Source organism: Chlorocebus sabaeus, chromosome 25 (genome assembly GCF_047675955.1).
Source record: "Chlorocebus sabaeus isolate Y175 chromosome 25, mChlSab1.0.hap1, whole genome shotgun sequence".
Lineage (NCBI taxonomy): Eukaryota > Metazoa > Chordata > Mammalia > Primates > Cercopithecidae > Chlorocebus > Chlorocebus sabaeus.
In genome coordinates this window covers 48,413,979-48,433,977 of record NC_132928.1, presented here as the reverse complement: position 1 = coordinate 48,433,977, position 19,999 = coordinate 48,413,979, and the positions used below count along the sequence as shown (strand labels likewise).

Genomic DNA, 19,999 nt, shown 5'->3' with positions numbered 1-19,999 from the left:
AGGAGCCGGCGGAAGGCTTTTCCTGCTCTCCTGCCCATGGCCCCCGTCCTGCCAGCAGGGCTGCTGGGATAATGAGTGGTTTCCTGGTCTTTCCTCTGTACAAGCCTTTGCAAACGTTCATTAGCCAAGCCTCCCCTGTCCCATTGAGGAACCTGGGAGGTCTCATTCACCCTGGACATGGCTGGGTAGCAGCACTGAGCACACACTTTGGAAGGTAGTGCTGGTTAACACTCTCAGTGAGTGTGCGTGAGTGTGGATGAAGGTGAGGACAGCCTGCTATCATGATGGCAATCCTTGCTTTTTTTTTTTTTTTCAATGAATCAAGGTCTCACTCTGTCACCCAGGTGGGAGTGCAGTGATGCGATCATGACTCACTGCTGCCTCAACCCCCCAGGCTCAAGTGATCCTCCTGCCTCAGCCTCCCATGTAGGTGGGACTACAGGCATGTACAACCACACCTGGCTAATTAAAAAATTTTTATTTTGTAAAGACAGGGTCCTGCTGTGTTGCCCAGGCTGGTCTTGAACTTCAGGCCTCAAGCAGTATTCTAGCCTTGGCCTCCCAAATTGCTGGGATTACAGGCATGAGTCACTGTGTCTGGTCAATCTTAGCCTTTGAGGGCTACCTGGCATTTGGAGACAGTTGGGTAAATCTGATGACTGGGGTCAGGGCAGCTGCAGCCTATTGGCTTGATTTGTTGTTGTCCTAATGAAAAACTAGCAAGGGGAGGCCTGGGCCAGGGTGGTCAGTTCAGTGGCTGCCTTAGACACTGTTCTCCCTTTCTAACCTGAAGCCAGGGTCTGGACAGAGAGGGGCACCCCAGGAAGAAGCTCAAGGAGCTGTACTTGCTTTGTTGAGCACAGGCCTTCTTCTCTGTGGCTGGGGCCATGGACCTGCTCTGGTGTCCTGACATTTAGCAGGAAATGGCACCTAGGCACAGTTGGTAGTCTTTTAAGGCAGATGATGGAAGTGCTGGTAGCTACAGGCATCCTCACAGAGGAAGTGGATGAGGGGGCTAGGGTAGAGAGGAGGATTAGGGCAGATGCCCTGTGCAAACTGGCTGGTGAGCACATGTGAGATGGTTCTTGGGGACCTTCTGCTATGTAAATGGGGAGATGTTGCAGGGCACCAAAGGCCTGCCAGAGCCTATGAACTTGAGGTGTTCTGTTACTCTGACTCTACATCTGTGGGCTAGGGAGAGATGGAGAAAGGCTGATGAAGGGAACCTGGGTCTCCAGAGAACAGGACTCCCCTTGGGGACCTGGTTCTCATTTGACTATCCTCTCTGAATGTTTATTCATATCTGACACCTTCCATTTTAGGGTTGGAGGAGAGTACTGAAGCACCTCTCACACATGACCTCTGTGGTGTTACATCCTTCCTTCCATCTCTCCTGTTCTTGCTACAGAGGTCTTTGATGGCCTTTGGTTCCTGGTATCAGACACTGGCTCAAGGCAATGCACTGTGCTAGAATCTGACTGGATTTACTTGGTTTGCAGGTTGCACGAGACCTGGTTATCTCAAGGTAAGAGTCAATAAGTACATCTGATTAACTGATTTGACCTGGGGGACTTTGAGGGGTCCTGTTGTAATCTTGTTGTTTTCCTCTGCTTTTCTCATTTATCCCTCTTTTTTGCAACTTGAGAAGTAAAATAGCAGCCTACCAAGGTGAGGCCACGCTTGCAGGGATAACATTTGAGCCAAGGCTTCATAAGGGCTGCTGTAGGAGGGGAGAGCATCCTGGCACTTTAGTGGGCTACGTGGCAGACTGCAGTTGCAAGGATTAGCAGTGTGAGCCCTGATCCTGCTACCTCTTTGCTATGTGACCCCAGACAACTTGCTTCCTTCTCTAAACCTGAGACCTGCCTCACAAAAATGAAGAGGAAGCATATATGCCTTTATGTTGGGTAACTGAAGAGTAATAGACTAATACTGATAATAGTAGTAGCTATCACCCCTTGAAGACCCTTGTGGTGCTTGGCACTTAACCTGTGTGATCTATAATTCTCATAAGCAGCCATCTAGGGGTACTTTTATTTCCATTTCATAAGTAAAGGGGCAATGGCATGGAGGTTTGCATCCCTTGAAATGTGCTCTTCTTTCTGTTTTGTGATTCTGTGTCTGTGGTGAAGGAGGCTTTCCCTGCCTAACATGTCCTGTTAGCTACTTTGGGAGCTACCAACAGGGGTGGGCCTAGACTGGGCCATGGATACCTGGCTTCCTGGGACAACTCTGTGTCTCCTACCTCTCCCATCCCTGGAGGTTGCCATTCAAAAGAGTACTGTGGTTGCACCTTCTGCATTTGGGTGCCCTGTCACTCATCAGGATCAAGGCAAGTTCTTAGCAAAATTTAGAATTCGTCAAGATCTTTGGCCTGGTGCCTCATCCAAAGTGCTGTTTAAGAAGCTCTTTTTTGAGTTGAATTGGCACCATGTCATCTCTCCATTCAAACTAAGTCCTTTTTTTTTCTTGTTTGGGCTCCAGGAATTTTTTTCTCAGCTTTTCCCAGGACATCCTGGATATTTATTTTTGCTGTGCACTTTAACCTTGCAAAACATTTAGGGATCTCTACCTTGTCATCTCAAGGGGGTATAGAAATTGGAGTTGTAGAAGAAATTAATAAAAATAAAGCTTGAAACTTTCTAGATGAACCTTGATTTGAATTAATAATTATTTATATTTATATAACTATAAAATATATAATATAATAACATAGTATATAATAATATATAAATATGATATAATTATATAATATATAATCAAGTATTAGAACAAATTAATTATTAATAATGAATACCTTCTAATTATAACTTTAATTAGATATTAAAATAGCAGAGAGCAACTAGTTGACTACTTAAAAATGTTTCATAAAAGATGGGTAAGATATGGTAAAGTAGCTTTTATATTTTAATCATTTTCAAATGCAATGAATATAATTCTATTCCAGAGTCATAGAAACATGCCAATTTATTTGTAGTTTACTTTGCTTTCTTTGAAAACAATGCTTTATTTCTCATATAGTCTTCAGAATAACCTTAATAATGCTTTTGGTAGATTGTCTTGTGAAGTAGTTGACAAAAAGAAAATTGGCCAGGCGTGGTAGCTTGCCCCTGTAATCCCAGCACTTTGGGAGGCCAAGGCAGGCAGATCGCTTGAGGCCAGGAGTTTGAGATCAGCCTAGCCAACATGGTGAAACCCCATCTCTACTAAAAATAAAAAAATGAGCTGGGTGTTGTGGTGCGCATCTGTAATCCCAGCTATTGGGGAGGCTGAGACATGAAAATCGCTTGAACCTGGGAGGCAGAGGTTGCAGTGAGCCGAGATCACACCACTGCACTCCAGCCTGGGTGACAGAGAGAGACTTTGTCTAAAAAAAAGAAAGTAAAAAGAAAATGCATCATTTATATATAGAGAGAGACTCTGTCTAAAAAAAAAAAAAAAAAAAAAAAGAAAGAGAAAATGCATCACAAATCTACCAGAATACCCAGAAAGAAGGTATTTATAACAAGGTGACAAATGAAAACTATTTTCACAGGAACCTATGTACAAATCTTATTGTTGAAATTTTTTCTAAAAAGTTATTAAAGACAATTGAATTAGAAATGATCAAAGCTGAAAATCACAATTAGCTTGAAATAAGAATATCAGTTTATGTGAGAGAAGGTTGCGTTGTGTAACAAACAATTCAGACGTCTCTATGGGGCTGTAGTAAGAACTGCTTTTCACAATTTGCATCTGGCATTTTCCCTCTTCTGTCTGTGAGGATGGAGAAAAGCAGATGGGGTTGGGGGTCAGGACCAATGAGGAGGGGGCAGTGCTTTGCCCATAGTTAACATGAGCTGCTTCAGTGTGAGTGGTCATGGAACTGATTTTGAAAAAGTTGTATAAAGAAAGCCCCTTGCACTCCACAAAAAGATTTTGTTTGGTCTTTATTTCTACTGAATTTGTTTCTAACTTTCCAAGAAAGGAGACAAATGAAATATCTTGGAGGCAGCAGGGTAAATGAGCATCGGTTTTGGAGTCAGATTACTCAGTTCCACATCCTTAGAATGGATCTCAGAATACTCTCCCTGTGTATTCTTCAGTAAGTAAAGATGATATATGCAAAGCACTGGGCCCACTGTAGATTCTTTTAAAATCACTGCTAGGATTTGTATGAATGATGTTCTATCAGGAGGATGACTATGCTAGAAGCAGCACAGTCCAGATGGTTGAAGTGCATGCTGTGGAAGAGAGCAGACTCTTTGGTCTAAGTAACTCCACTAGTTCAGGTTAGGACATTCATCACTTCATGATGCAGGACTGCAAGTACACCAGTGAATAGTTGTGTGTCAACATTTCAAAGCTAGTTGGCTCCAAGGTATTTCTAGCTTGGAAATTTCCACTAATTGAAGCCTTGCTTTGTACAAAATGCAGTGTGGAGGTTGGAAACTGGAGAAATTACCTGGCTCGCTACCAAGTCTTTTTAATGGCCGCATCTTCGGGCTCTGTTTCTTGGTCTGACTTGGCCACAGGAGAAAACAAATGTCTGTGGTGTCATGAGCCTTGCTCTGGCTGTCAGAGTCCCCTAGGAGGGAAGCTAATTTTCTATACGTTAAGGAGCTTGTGAAGCTCAAAAGGCCACATCACAGAGCTTTCTCTTGAATGAATTTGTGGAATGAAAGCCATCCTGTAGTTTTAATACATAGGCCTCAAATGTGGGGACCGCATACCAGGAGACATTTTTTTAGCAGCTGGTGCCAACCTGAAGCATGACACACCAAAGAACTGAGGGGCTCCAGCTGCTCAGGGCCAGGCCAGACTAACCACACTGCCCTGGAGACACAGGAAGACCAACGAGTCCCTTCTGTATGCCGTCAAGATGCCCTATGGACTTCCTGAAACTCAAACACCATTTGATTAGTAGGAGAAGTGGGGAGAAACACCTTTGGTAGGAAATTCGACTTTGTCTTTTTAAAAAATCTTTTAGGCTCAAGGGTACATGTTCAGGTTTGTTATATGGGCAAATTGTGTGTCATGGGGGTTTGACGTACAGATTATTTTGTCATCCAAGTAAGTAAGCACAGAACCAGAGAGGTAGTTTTTCAGTCCTCACCCTCCTCCCATGCTCCACTCTCAAGTAGGCCCTGTTTTCTGTTGTTCCCTTCTTTGTGTCCATATGTACTCAACTTTATTTATTTTTGTTTTTTTTTTTTACCGCTGAGAATTTTAATTTTTCAAAATTATTAATTGATGTCAATTAATTTGCAATATTGAAAGACTAGGACATTCAGGGGTGTGGTTAAAAAAACAAAATTAAAATATAATGAACCTTGAAAAGCTGAACTCCAACTTGTACATTGTGTTAGTGTTGCCTTCCTCTTTATTTCAGAAAATCATCTCATGTTCCAGGATACTCTAACTATTCACACTTGTTTTGTTCCATACTTTTGTTTTTTTTTCTTTCAACTTTTATTTTAGGTTCAGAGAGTACATGTGGAGATTTGTAACATGGGCAAATTGTATGTCACCGGGGTTTGGTGTACAAATGATTTCTTCATGCCCAGGTAGTGAGCATGGTAACTGATTATAGTTTTTCAACCCTTACCCTCCTCCTACCCTCTTTCATCAAGTAGACCCTGATGTCTATTGTTCCCCTCTTTGTGTCCATGTGTACTCAGTGTTTAGCTCCCACTTATAAGTGAGAACATGTGGTATTTGGTTTTCTATTCCTACATTAATTAGCTTAGGATAATGGACTCCAGCGGCATCTATGTTGCTGAAAAGGACATGATTTTGTGTTTTTTTATGGCTGTGTAGTATTCCATGGTGTGTACATACCACATTTTCTTTATCCAGTCCGTCATTGGTGGACATCTAGGTTGATTCCATGTCTTCACTATTGTGAATAACACTGTGATAAACATATGAATGCATTTTTTTTGGCAGAATGATTTATCTTCCTTTGGGTATATGCCCAGTAGTGGGATTGCTGGGTCGAATAATTCTGCTCTAAGTTCTTTGAGAAATTTCCAAACGGCTTCCCCCAGTGGCTGAACTAATTTACATTTCTACAGTCAGCATATAAGTATTCCCTTTTCTCCACAACCTCACCAACATGTTATTTTTTGACTTTTTAATAATAACCATTCTGACTGGTGTGAGATGCTTTCTCATTGTGGTTTTGATTTGCATTTCTCTAATGACTAGAGATGTTGAGCATTTTTTCATATGCTTGTTGGCTGCATGTATGTCTTCTTTTGAGCAGTGTCTGTTCATGTCCTTTGCCCATTTTTAAATGGGGTTGTTTTTCACTTATTGATTTGTTTAAATTCCTTATAGATTCTGAATATTAGACCTTTGCTGAATGCATAGTTTATGAATATTTTCTCATTTTGTAGGTTGTCTGTTTATTGATGTTTTATTTTGCTGTGCAGAAGCTCTTTAGTTTATTTTAAAATTTTGTTTATTTTTATTTTTTGCCATTGCCCAGGTTGGAGTGCAGTAGTGTGATCATAGGTCACTGCAGCCTCAATGTTCCAGCATCAAGAAATTCTCCCACCTCAGTCTATGGAATAGCTGGGACTATAGGCATGTGCCACTACATCCAGCTGATTATTTATTTATTTACTTATTTATTTTTATTCTTAGTAGAGACAAGGTCTCAGTATGTTTCCTAGGCTGTTCTCAAACTCCTGAGCTCAAGCGATTCTCCTGCCTCGGCCTCCGAAAGTGCTGGGATTACAGGCATGAACCACTGCATCCAGCCAGAAGCTCTGTAGTTTAATTAGGTCCTACTTATCTATTTTTGTTTTTGTTGCAGTTGCTTTTGGAGACTTCGTTATGAAATCTTTGCCAAGGCCTATGTTCAGAACGGTATTTCCTAGGTTTTCTATTAGAGTTTTTATAGTTTTAGGTTTTACGTGTAAGTCTTTAATTCATTTTGAGTTGATTTTTGTATGTGGTGAAAGGAAGGGATCTAATTTCAATCTTCTGCTTATGGCTAGCCAGTTATCCCAGCATCATTCATTGAATAGGAGTCCTTCCCCATCGCTTGTTATTGTCAACTTTGTGGAAAATCAGATGGTTGTAGGCATGTGGCTTTATTTCTGGGTTCATTAACCTGTTCCATTAGTCTATGCATCTGTTTTTGTACCAGTACCATGCTATTTTCGTTACGGTAGCCTTGTAGTGTAGTTTGAAGCTGGGTAACCTGATACCTCAAGTAATGTGATTCATTTGTTCTTTTTGCTTAGGATTACTTTGGGTATTTGGGCTCCTTTTTGTTCCATATGAATTTTAGAATAGTTTCTTATAATTCTGTGAAAAATGACATTGGTAGTTCAATAGAAATAGCATTGAATTTGTAAATTGCTTTGAGCAGTATGGCCATTATAATGATATTGATTTTTCCTGTATATGAGCATAAAATATTTTTTCCATTTGTTTGTGTTGTCTCTGATTTCTTTCAGCAGTGTTGTATAGTTCTCATTGTAGTGATCTTTCACCTCCCTGGTTAGCCGTATTACTAGATATTTTATTCTTTTTGTGGCTATTGTAAGTGGGATTACATTCTTGATTTGACTCTCAGCTTGGATGTTATTGGTGTATAGAAATAATACTGATTTTTGTACATTGATTTCTTATTCTGAAACTTTACTGAAATTGTTTATCAGTTTTAGGACCTTTTGGGCAGATACTAGGGGGTTTTCTAGGTATAGAATCATATCGTCTGCAAAGAGAGATAGTCTGACTTCCACTCTTTCTATTTGGATGCCTTTTATTTCTTTCTCTTGCCCGATCACTCTGGCTAGGATTTCCAGTACTAAATTGAATAGGAGTAGTAAGAGTGGGCATCCTTATCTTGTTCCAGTTCTCAAGGGGAATGCATCCAGCTTTTGCCCATTCAGTGAGATGCTGGGTTTGTTCTAGGGGGCTCTCATTATTTTGAAGTATGTTCCTTTGATACCTAGTTTGTTGAGCTACTAGCTCATGAAGGGAAGTTGAATATATATATATATTTAACATGAAGGGATATTGAATATTATCAAAAGCCTTTTCTGTGTCTATTGAGATGATCATGTGGGTTTTGTTTTTAGTTCTGTTTATGTGATGAATCACCTGATTTGTATATGTTGAACCAACCTTGAATTCCAGGAATAAATCCTACTTGATCATGGTGAATTATCTTTTTGTTGTGCTGCTGGATTCGGTTTGGCAGCATTTTGTTGAGATTTTTGTGCCTATGTTCATCAGGGATATTGGCCTGAAGTTTTCTTTTTTCATTGTTTCTCTGACAGACTTTGGTATCAGAATGATGCTGGTCTCATAGAATGAGTTAGGGGAGGAGTTTCTTCTCAGTTTTTGGGAATAATTTCAGTAGGATTGGTACCAGCTCCTTCATTGTATTTCTGGTAGAATTTGGCTGTGAATCTATCTGGTCCAGGGGTTTTTCTGGTTGGTAGGTTTTTATTACTGATTTAGTCTTGGAACTCATTATGGTCTGTTCACGACTTCAATTTCTTCCTGGTTCAGTCTTGGAAGGTTGTATGTTTCCAGGAATTCACCCATTTCTTTTAGGTTTTCTAGTTTGTATATATAGAATTATTCACAATAGTCTCCGATGGTTTTTTAATATTGGTGGGGGGTTGATGGTAAGTCACCTTTGTCATTTCTGAGTGTTTTTATTTGGATCTTCTCTCTTTCTTTTTCTTTTTTTCTTTTTTGAGACGGAGTCTCGCTCTGTCTCCCAGGCTGGAGTGCAATGGTGTGATCTCGGCTCACTGCAACCTCTGCCTCCCAGGTTCAAGCAATTCTCCTGCCTCAGCCTCCCGAGTAGCTGGGATTACAGGCATCTGCCACCATGCCTGGCTAATTTTTTGTATTTTTAATAGAGATGCGGTTTCCCCATGTTGGCCAGGCTGGCCTCGAACTCCTAACCTCACGTGATCCACCCGCCTTGGCCTCCCAAAGTGCTGGGATTACAGACGTGGACCACCGTGCCTGGCCCGAGGTAGATTTATATAGATTTTTGCATCTCAATTTCATTCAGTTCAGTTCTGATTTTGGTTATTTTGTTCTGCTGGCTTTGGGGTTGGTTTGGTCTTGTTTTTCTAGTTCATCTAGGTATGTTAGGTTGTTAATTTGAGATCTTCTAATTTCTTGATGTAGGCATTTAGCACTATAAACTTTCTTCTTGTCACTGCTTTAGATGTGTCCCAGAAAGTCTGGTATGTTGTATCTTTGTTTTCATTAGTTTCAAATAATTTTTTGATTTCTGCCTTAATTTATTTCTTTACCCAGTGGTCAATGATGAGCAGGTTGTTTAATTTGCATGTAATCATACGGTTTTGAGAGATGTCCTTGATACTGATTTCTATTTTTGTTGCACCGTAGTCTAAGATGGTAGTTGGCATTATTATTTTCTTTCTTTTTTTTTGGAGGAAATTCAACTTTGAATTGATTCATTTTTTTCCCTTAAAAAGCTGAGATACTCCAAATGAAAAAAAAATTTTTTTTTGAGACAGGTTATTGCTCTGTCTCCCAGGCTGGAGTGCAGTGATATGATCATGCCTAACTGCAGCCTTGGATTCCTGGGCTCAGCTGATCCTCCCACCTCAGCCTCCTGAGCAGCTGGGACAATAGGCACGTACCATCATGCCTGGCTAATTAATTTTTTTTTTCTTTTGGTAGAGATGGGGTCTTGCTATGTTGCCCAGTCTGGTCTTGAACTCCTGAGCTCAAGTGATCCTCCTACCTCAGCCTCCCAAAATGCTGGTATTACAAGTGTGAGCAACTGAGCCTGGCTGAAAAACGGTTTTAAGTCAGGAGGGTCTTAAGCAACTTTAAACAGCATGTTTAAGCACCCCTCCTCCTACTGCCCAGAGGGATTTAGGGCTCAATAATAAAACTAAATTTGGCTTTAAGAAAGGTATACATAAAACCTTTTTTTACACATCTGAACCATACGTATAATTTTTGTATTTCTACATATATCAAATAATAAATATAAAAGATACAAAAGGATGAGTAGGGTGAAAACAAAATAATCCAACATAGTTAAGATGAATCAAAAAGTGGGTACACTATATGCCATAAATGTCTTCTCAGTTATGAAGTGGGCTTCAGTTTTGGTTCTGAACTTCTTTGCAGCTAGAATAAGAAGAGAACACAATTAGTCACAGGTGTCACATTTTTATGAGGTGAAAGAAAAACAGTTGCTCTGAAGAAGGTTTCCAGACACTGAAGATGGGGAGACCATGAGGTGCTTAGTGATGCAGAAGGCAAATAACACCTGTGAGAAACAATGTGATGGGAATTTGTTAATTTTTTCAAGAAATATTTATAGAATGTGCACATTATGCTTATCATGCAGGTACTGGGAATGTGCAATGGACTGATGTTTATGTCCTCCCGACAGATTAATATGTTGAAATCTAACCCCCAACTGCAAGGTTTGAGCCGAGACCTCTGGGGATATCTGATAGGGTCTGCCAAAAGGAGAAACTTGAGCTGGTTCCTGGAGGATCAGGACAACCACGATAACAAAAGCAAACTTTTGTTTGGTGCTTACTTCGTCTATTCTAGGAACTATTCTAAACACTTTACCATCAAATGTGTTGGTTAGCTTATTTTAATATTCACAACAGCTCTGTGAAGCAGGTAGTACTGTTACAGCCCCCATTCTACAGATGAGGAAACTGAGACACAGGTAAGTCTGGCATCGTGCTGTGGATTGCCTACCTGGTAAGCAATGGCAAGCAATGGAGGCCCCTTCCACTCCTCCGTGAGGGATTGACTTCTACTCATCCTTCCAGTCTTCTCTGGGAGGCCTTTCCTGATTCCCTTGATGAGGCTGAGTTTTCTGGTTGCGTGTTCTAACAGCATGCTGTACTTGCCCTGCTTAGAACTTACTACATTATATGATTACAAGTTTATCTATGTACATTATTCATTCAGTTTGTCAAATTATTTATAACTTACTGTGTTATTATTCTTACAAAATATGTTATTTATAACATATAAATAAAAGTTATTTAATGTCTGTTTCTCCCCGGTAGACTGTAATCTCCATTAGGGCAGAAACTCTGCCTACATTTTCTCACTATTTGATCTTTCGTGCAAGAGTTTGGCACACATAAGGCACTCAATAAGTATTTTGTAAGTGAATGGAGCCAGGATAGGGCTTGAGCTATAGGAAGAATTCATGGTAGAAATCTAAGGTGGCTGGGAATGAGAGTGGGCATGGGGTTTGGAGATATTTTAGGACAAACCTTCCACAAATCATACCGTCTATGTGGATTCCTCCTTAGGAATCCACGTTGTTGTTTGCCTTAAAATAAGCTCTGACCAGAATTACCCACCCAGGAAAGTAAGCTGTTTGCCTTTCTGGGGCAGAGGCAAGAAAAAGGGAAGGAGAGTTGGAAGAGCTTTTACTTCTACGATTGCATTGGCCTACTGTATGTTTCCTGAACCAGTATAGCAGTGCAGAATATGCCAGGACACATTTTTATGTCTTAATTTTCTTTTCCTCCCGAGTCTCTAAGAGATAGAGGCATAGAGGATCTCATGCTGGGAGGCAGCTTGTGTTACATTTTCCTTTGTTCCCTGTTTCCCATTTTTGGAAGGCCCCTCACAGTTTGGGGCAGGAGAGGGTGAAGGGTGGCTCCCACTGTCTGTCTTGCTGCAGGGTTGGCGGGGATGGGAACCGGTTTTAGTCTATTGACATCATGTCACTCTTCCTCTGTATCCTAAGCTGCTGTCTCCCAGTTTTCTATTTCCAGGGGAGGATGGTGGCTGAGTCTATATTTGATGGGATTTTCTGCTTTTCTTTGTCACATTTGACTCAGTGAAGGTGAGTTAATTAGACACATTTAAGAGTCTGGCAACTGGTAACTGGAGTTTTGTGGCCTTTGCTACTTCTGTACCCCTGAGGCTGTCAGGAATAATGTGGCTGTTTTCAGCTCAACTCCTCCTACCATTTGTATGATGAGGAACTCAGCTTTTCCCAGGAAGAACTGGCTAAGGAAAGAGTTTACTGTATGGTCCCTTACCTTGAATGCCCCCACTAGTTTTATGAGTCAAATTCATTTATTTGTTCATTGAGTAGATGTTTACTGGTGCCTTCTGGGTGCCTAGGTCTATGATAACAAGCACTTATAAAGAAAGTAAAAAGGGGTCACATGAAAATCATGGACAGTCGTTACCAAAGCAGTTGAGAGGACATAGAGATTAAATATTTTTAGAGTAATCAGAATAGACTTTATAAGAGAGGTGGAGTTTTAGTGGGACTTCTAAATATGGATAGGAATTTGATCAGGGGTAGAGGTGGGTGGAAGGGGACATGCTAGAATTCTAGAATTCTAAGTGGAGGTGATTGTGTGAGCAAAGACCAGAATAAAGACCTATTTGGGGTCTGGCAAATGAATCAATATTACTGTAGCAAAGAGTTCATATGGTATTTGTGGTGGTAGGGAGATGTGTTTAGAGATGAATGCTGGGGTTAAAGAGTAGGAGCACTTTGGAGGTTATGTGGGGAGCCACCAAAGGTTTTACAGCAGGGATGAAATAGAATAAAACTTAAAATTCAGGAAGCATCTTCGAAAATAATTCTCTTCTGGAGGATAAATTAAAGGGAGGAGAAATTGAAAGCAAGGAGACCAGTTCAATTCAAGCCCATAATATTAGCTAACACTTAAATGATGTTTACTGTGTAGCAGGTACTGTTCTGTGCACTTCACCTATGTTAAATCATTTAATCTTCACAATAACCCTCTGATATTGATACTGTAATAATTCCTGTGCTACAGTAAAAAAATGAATGCATAATGAGGTTAAGTGACTTGTCCAAGATCGTATAGCCAATGAACAAATACAATGAGCTGGTATTTGTACTCAGACAGTCTGGCTCCAGCATTCTATACTCTTAATAATACACTATCCATTCTCTTTGTATTTATTGAAACCTAACAACGTGCAGGAGCTGCTAGCAACATATAAACAAATAAAATGCACATAATTTTGTCCTTCATCACTTAGTTAATGGGAAATTATTTTGGTAATTCAGATGACCATTAAGATTTTCACTATAGTGATGGTAATAGAAATGGATAAAAAGGGAATAATTGATAGAACTTAGTGCTAGACTTGTTGTGGGATTTGAGACCACTTACAATTTGGAATCTTGGGCTGATCCTTCCTTCAATTTACTTATTTGTGATATAGGTGTAATAATAATGATAGAGATCTGGCTTCTGGCCAAGATGGATCAAAAAGGAACATATTGAATTTCCCACGTGAAATAACCAAAAATCGCACACAGTATATGAGATAAGAGTTTGCAAGATCTTGAACATCAGGCAAAAAAGGACAGTAATCTTTGAGCGATGGCAAGAACATGAGGTGAACTCTATGATTCCCTTACTTTACTGTCTTGAGAGAGATTTCAGGCTGCATTGTGGGGAATAGAAACCCAGGTAGATTCCAGCAGACTCCCTGAATTAAGGAGACAAAGCTGAGAGCCCAGGGAGACCAAAGAGATTAGAGTTTACAGGACAAAGTGACAGACAGGAGAGACTTGTACACAGAGAGAACTCTAGAGATTTGGAAAGGATTCCTTTTAAGTATTCAGCTGAGTACTTATAAGTGCATGTATGTGAGGAAACTACCCAAGGCTGGGGAAATAACTGCCTGAAAGGATTAGAGGTAACAGTGCCCAGAATTCACACAAGGACATAAACAGTGCCTATTCTCAGTAGGCTGACTGGAAACCTCGAGATTCAAGGACACTTGGTAGAGTACAAAGAAAGGTCTTCAGTAGTGGGGAAAAAGTATGTCTAGAGCAAACATCACTCTGGTTCTGCAAAACAAATTTTGAAAGCAAGACACAAAAGGACTGAAGTGTTTCCAGGTAATTACGTCTCAGAACAAGGCTCACAAATATTTATGGGGAAACAATTGCCAGCATCCAATAAAGTAAAATTCACAATGTCTACCATCTAGTCAAAAATTACCAGGCATGCAAAGAAGCAGGAAAATACATCCATAATGAGGACATAAGTCAATCAGAATTGAGGTAAATGTAAGAATTAGCAGACAATGACATTAAAATCATTATTATAACTGTATTAAATATGTTCAAAAAGTTAAGTAGAGACATGAGAAATAAACAGAGGCCAAGTCCAGCTTCTAAAAATGAAAACTACAATGTGTGAGATGAAAAATACATTGGATAAGATGAATGGTAGGTTAGACTCTGCAAAAGGAAAGTTTAGTGAACTTAAAATCATAAAAATATGCAAAGTAAGACAAAGGAAAAGGGATCTGTTTAAAAAAAGAACAGAGCGTTAGTAAGCTGTGGAACAACTTCAGGCAGCCTAGTATACATGCAATTGAAATCCACAAAGGAAGAGACAGAAAGGAAAGAAAAAAAATTTGAAGAAACAATGGCTGAAAATTTCCAAATGTAATGAAAACCATAAATCTACAAATTCAAGAAGCTTACAAACCACAAGCAAAATAAACCTGAAGAAAACTATACCAAGGCACATCATAATCAAATTGCATAATCAAGGCATGTCAAATCAAAACCACTACGTTTTAGTCTATTTGAGCTGCCTTAATAAGATATCACAAACTGGGTAGCTTATAAATAATGTTTATTTCTTGCAATTTGGTAGGCTGGTAAACCTGAGATCAAGGCAGATTTGGTGTCTGGTGAGGCCCCACTTTCTGGCTTATAGACAGTGCCCTTTTCATTGTGTCCTCACTTGATGGAAAGGGCTAGCTAGCTCTCTGGGATCTCTTTTATAAGAGGGCTAATCCCAATCATAAGGGCTCTACCCTTTTGATATAATCACCTCCTAAAGGCCTCACCTTCTAATATCAGATTCATGATTAGCTATGAATTAACATATGAATTTGAGGGGGACAGAACCATTTAGATCATAGCACATGATAAAGAGAAAATCTTAAAAGCAGCCAGAGAAAAAGCCACATTATGGATAGAGGAACAGAGATAAGGATGACAGCAGATTTCTTTTAGAAGCAATGCAAATGAGAAGGCAGTGGCAACATCTTTAAAATACTGGGAAAGTAGACTGTTATTTTATATATATATACACACATATATCATAAGGTAAATATATTTAATATATATTGAAATATAATATGTATTTGATATATATACTATAAATCCTAAATCAACCATTAAAATAGCAAAGAGTTCTAGGTAATAAGCCAATAATGGAAATAAAATAGAACAATACAAAATATCCAGTTTATCCAAAAGAAGGCAGAAAAAGAGGAAAAACCATATTAATAAAGACTGCAGTTGAAAGAGACATTGTCAGATTGGATAAAACAAGACCCAACTATATCCTGCCTACAACAAACACACTGCAAATAATAAAGACACAAACTTTATAGTACTAAATGCTTATTTTGCAAAAGAAGAAACATTTCAAAGTGGTGACTTCAGCTTCCATCTTAAGAAATAAAAGAAAGAAGAGCAAAGTAAACCCAAAGTAAGTGCAAGAAAATAATAAAGATCAAAGCTAAAATCAATTACATAGAAGACAGAAAAGTCCAATAGCAAAACCAGACAAACGATATACTAAGAAAAGAAAACTGCAAATCAACATCCCCCATGGACACAGTTGCAAAAATAGTTTGTTTGCTGAAACAAAATTTCAGGAAACTGAATTCAAACAAATGGCAAATAAGCACATTAAAATACACTCATTATTGTTAGTTGTTAAGAAATGTAAATTAAAATCTTAACGAGGTACTACTACATGTCTATTAGGATAGCTAAAATTAAAAATACTGATGGTATGAAGTGTTAGTGAGGATGTGGAAGAAATGGAACTCTAAAACACTAGTAATAGGAATATAAAATGATAGAATTATGTTGGAAAACAGTTTAGCAGTTTTTTAAAAAAGTTAAACATATACCTACAAAATGATATAACCATTTTACCCAAAGTAATTTACCCAAGGGTAATGAAAGTATATGTCCATATAGGCCAGGTGCGGTGGCCCATGCCTGTAATCCCCAGCACTTTGGGAGGCTGAGGCGGGTGGATCACGAGGTCAGGAGTTCGAGACCAGCCTGGCCAAAATGGTGAAACCTCGTCTCTACTAAAAATACAAAAATTAGCCAGGCGTGGTGGTGGGCATCTGTAATCCCAGCTACTCAAGAGGCTGAGGCAGGAGAATCGCTTGAACCCGGGAAGCGGAGGTTGCAGTGAGCTGAGATCGAGCCACTTGCACTCCAGCCTGGGCAACAAGAGTGAAACTCCATCTCAAAAAAAAAAAAAAAAAAAAAGTCTATATAAAGACTTGTACACAAGTGTTCATAGAAGTATTTATAATAGTAAAAAATGAAACAACCCAAATATCCATTAACAGAAGCATGGATAAACAAACTCATATACCAATACAATGGAATACTATGCGGCAATAAAAAGGGATGAACTATTGATATGAGCTACAACATGGGATGGATCTCAAAATAAGTATGCTGAGTGAAAGAAGCCAGGCAAAAATGAGTATGTAAGGTATGATTTCACTTATGTAAAATTCTAGAAAATTCACATTAATATATAGTGACAGAAAGCATATCAATGATTGCTTGGAGAAGATGAAGAAGTGGGGAGTGGTAAGGGAAAGATTGTCGAAGGATACATACAAAGAAGTTTTTTTGGGAAAATGGATATGTTTGTTATCTTGATTTTGGTAATGTTTCGTATTGTACTCAATTCTACTTCAATAAAGCTGTTAACATAGTAATGAAAACTTCAGTGATTAGTGAGATGATACATGAAAACCCTTTATATGCTGTACAATACTATAGAATAGTTATTAATTCTATACAAGGAATTAATTACATATAACTGTGAGGTTGTAAGTTTATGAAACTAGAACTGTGGTGGTAGGATCAGCAGAAATAAGAAAGGAATAGGAACTGGTTTGTAAAAGATTGTGAATTCTATTTTCCCAAATCTATGTAGGGAACATATAGGTAGAAACATATAGGTGAGAAAATCCAGGAGCTAGTTGAGAATGTGGAACTACAGCTGCAGAGAGGTGAATGCTACCACAACAATGTGCACATGAGCATGGAGGTGAGAGCAGAAGGCAAGAGAGTAGATGAGATCTCTGGCCAGAAAGCATGGAGTAAGGGAAGAGAAGCCTGGAGACAGCCCCTGGGCTGGAACAATAACTAGGGAGGGGGCTATTTGGGATAGGGCAATTAGAGGTCATCCAAAATGGTGACCTTTGAGCTGAGCCAGTCATGTGAAGACGAAGAGGAAAAGTGTTCCAGGCTGAGGAACAGCAATTGCAGAGGCCTTGAGATGAGAAAGACCTAAACTGTTCTTGGAACAGTTCAGGAGGGCAGTGTGGCTAGAGTTGGTAAGGGAGAGGAAGGTAGTGTGAGACTGGGTTTGGCTGGTAGGCTGTGGTGAGTTTAGATTTTATTTTCAGGACAATAGAAAGTTATCAATGGGTTTTTAGAAAGGTCAGTCTGGCTGCAGGCGAACAAGTGCTTGTGGAGTGAGGAGGAGTGGAAGTTGAGATCAGCTAAGAAGTTCTTTGAGTAGTTCAGGTGGGGCATCCAGTGACTTGGGCTAGGTTAATGGCAGTGGAGAGGAAGAATTTAAGGAGAAAGAGCAGGATTTGATAAAACCCAATGTGTCTAGGAATCTTGTTGATGACCAAATCACTTGGGCCTTGAAATTTTAGAGTTGGAAGTGAGTTAGGGATGGCCTAATATTACTCCTTGACCAACACCTTATTTTCCACTCTGCTCTGTACAAATACCTTAGCAAATAGCAATAACGATCTTCTCTCAAACTTGTGTGGTCCTTTAAAGCTTTCCGTGTACTTCGTCATCAATGCTTCCTTTAAGGGCATGGCCTCACCCAACCTTTAGCTCAGCCCATTGCTCAGGTGCTCTGCTCCAGCTGATCTGGTCTTATCTTGCTAGTCAGGTGCAGGGAATGGTGGTTCCTGTGTTGTCAAGTGGGACTTACGTGGTAGGGGCAGAGGCTTAGGTAGTGGGATGAAGCTGGAGAAATGACTCCACTCCAGAGACTGACTCTGAGTACACAGCCAGCCATCTTGTCTTAAGACAAGGCCAGGACAGCTGCCTCCTCTTCTGGTGACCTCCTCCCCACATTCCAGCCTGTTCAAATCAGACTGTGTTCACAGTCCATAGTGTAGTGTTTTCTCCTCAATGGGATCTTTCTCTGCTTTCCTCCCCTGACCTCATCTCTCATTCCTTTGAACTTCCCCACTGTTATCTCTTTTCAGGCATTTATCTCAACCGAATTGTTATTCTTATTTCCAACTTTCCTTGAGGTATTGTGTGTTTCACTTCTTTATTCCCCACAACCCCACTTACATGTAGCTCGTGCATATAGCACAGTCCAGTGAACGTTGTTGAACTGAACTCATTCGAGGTCAAATACATCCTTTGGACATGGTAGGTGCACAGAAAAATTAGAAGGAGCTAAGATTCCCTGGTGAATGCTGATTCATATCTCTACACAGGTGTGATGATGAGGCAAGCGGGGGCAGAAAGGAAGCAGAAGTAGTAAACGGAGCAGTTGGGAGTGCTTAGAACTAAGAAAGTCTGTGTGTGGCAAATGCCTTTAGAAAACTCTGACTGAGCAGGAGCCTGACCACCATCTTAACTCTTCCTCATTTAAAATTTAAAACTGTCTGTGGGGAGATACTCTCCTTTTAGGATCATCAATCTGATTTTGTTCCAGAACTCAGTTGGGAAATTCGGTTTTTATTTTAGGAATTTGCTAGAATATACTGTGGCAGAAACTGGCAAATGCTCACTAAACCCATTTCCTTTTCTCCCTGTGCACACAGCTCAACTACATTTCCCTGCCTCTCTTACGGGGTATGAACATGTGACCAAACTCTGGCTGTGGAGTGTAGGCAAAAGGGATGTGTGGCACCTCCAGTCCTGACCCACAAAACCTCCTACATCGTCATCCAGGCTCTTTCTCTTATTTGCCTGCTGACTGCACGCCAGAGATCCGGCGGAGGGCAGCACTGCCCAATGGAACTTTCCACGGTGATGCAACTTTCCATATCTCTGCTGTCCACTCTGATAATCATGTGCTCACTGAGTGCTGGAAATGGAGCGAATGTGACTGAAAAACTGAATGTTTTACTTTATTTAATTTTAATTCATTTAAACTGCCCCAGGTGGGTACGGCTGCCACATTGGGCACCACAGCTTTTGATGCAAGGAGTCTGGTTCCTGAGTGACTGGATGGAGCAGAATTTCCTGTTTACCTGCACCGCACAGTGAAGTACATGAGAAACCAGTATGGTGTTAAGATGCTGAGATGCAGTATCTATGCCATAAAGTGAGGGATACCTGCTGATTCACCTATACTAAAAATTTATATAGTATACATCTTCAGCTGGGTACCAATGTGGCTGGACAAACCCAGTATCTAACGTCAAATCCAATTATCCACTGTCATTCTTAGAAGGAAAATCTAAACTTCTTTTGCCTCTCGAGTTCCCAATCTTTCTTCACCCTACTTTATTGGGGAAAAAAAATGTAGGCCCCCCCAAGCAGGCACTACTTCCTTTTTCCATGTAGGGTAGCAGAGTGAACTCAGGGTTCTGGTTTCCCCTCCATCATAACTCACTGTGTGACTCAGGCAAGTTACATCTCTTCTCTGATTGTTGGCTTTCTCATCTTTAAAGTTGTGATTTCTGGTTTTGGTTATTTTTCTAAAATGCTCTTTTCAAATATTTGCTCTCTCCCTGCACCCTTTGTGCTTCTCCTCCTGTCTTGGAAGGGACCCTCACTCCCGGTGTTCCTGGTACAAGCCCCTTCCAGACCCTGCCGTGTTCCATTCTGCCCTCTGTCTTCAGCCTTAGAAATCTTTCCTGCTTTCCTGCCTCTTTCCTCTTTACCAATGATTAAGCCCATTCCTGCTATCACTACTGCTTCCCATTTCACTCACCTTCACCCTTTCCAGCC

At 40.1% G+C, this 19,999-nt stretch overlaps 1 protein-coding gene across 7 annotated transcripts in view; it reads left to right on the top strand.

The window, feature by feature from the left end:
* The window catches only part of CACNA1E (calcium voltage-gated channel subunit alpha1 E), a 495,006-nt gene that overhangs the window by 47,281 nt on the left and 427,726 nt on the right, over window positions 1-19,999 (top strand). For 6 of the 7 annotated variants that reach the window (XM_073011718.1, XM_073011715.1, XM_073011714.1 and 3 more), the window contains exon 2: window positions 1,323-1,525. The exons of the other annotated variant lie outside the window; for it this stretch is intronic. The gene's annotated coding sequence lies outside the window, so the exon portion shown is untranslated. The remainder of the gene's footprint in view (window positions 1-1,322; window positions 1,526-19,999) is intronic. 7 annotated transcript variants of the gene reach the window in all.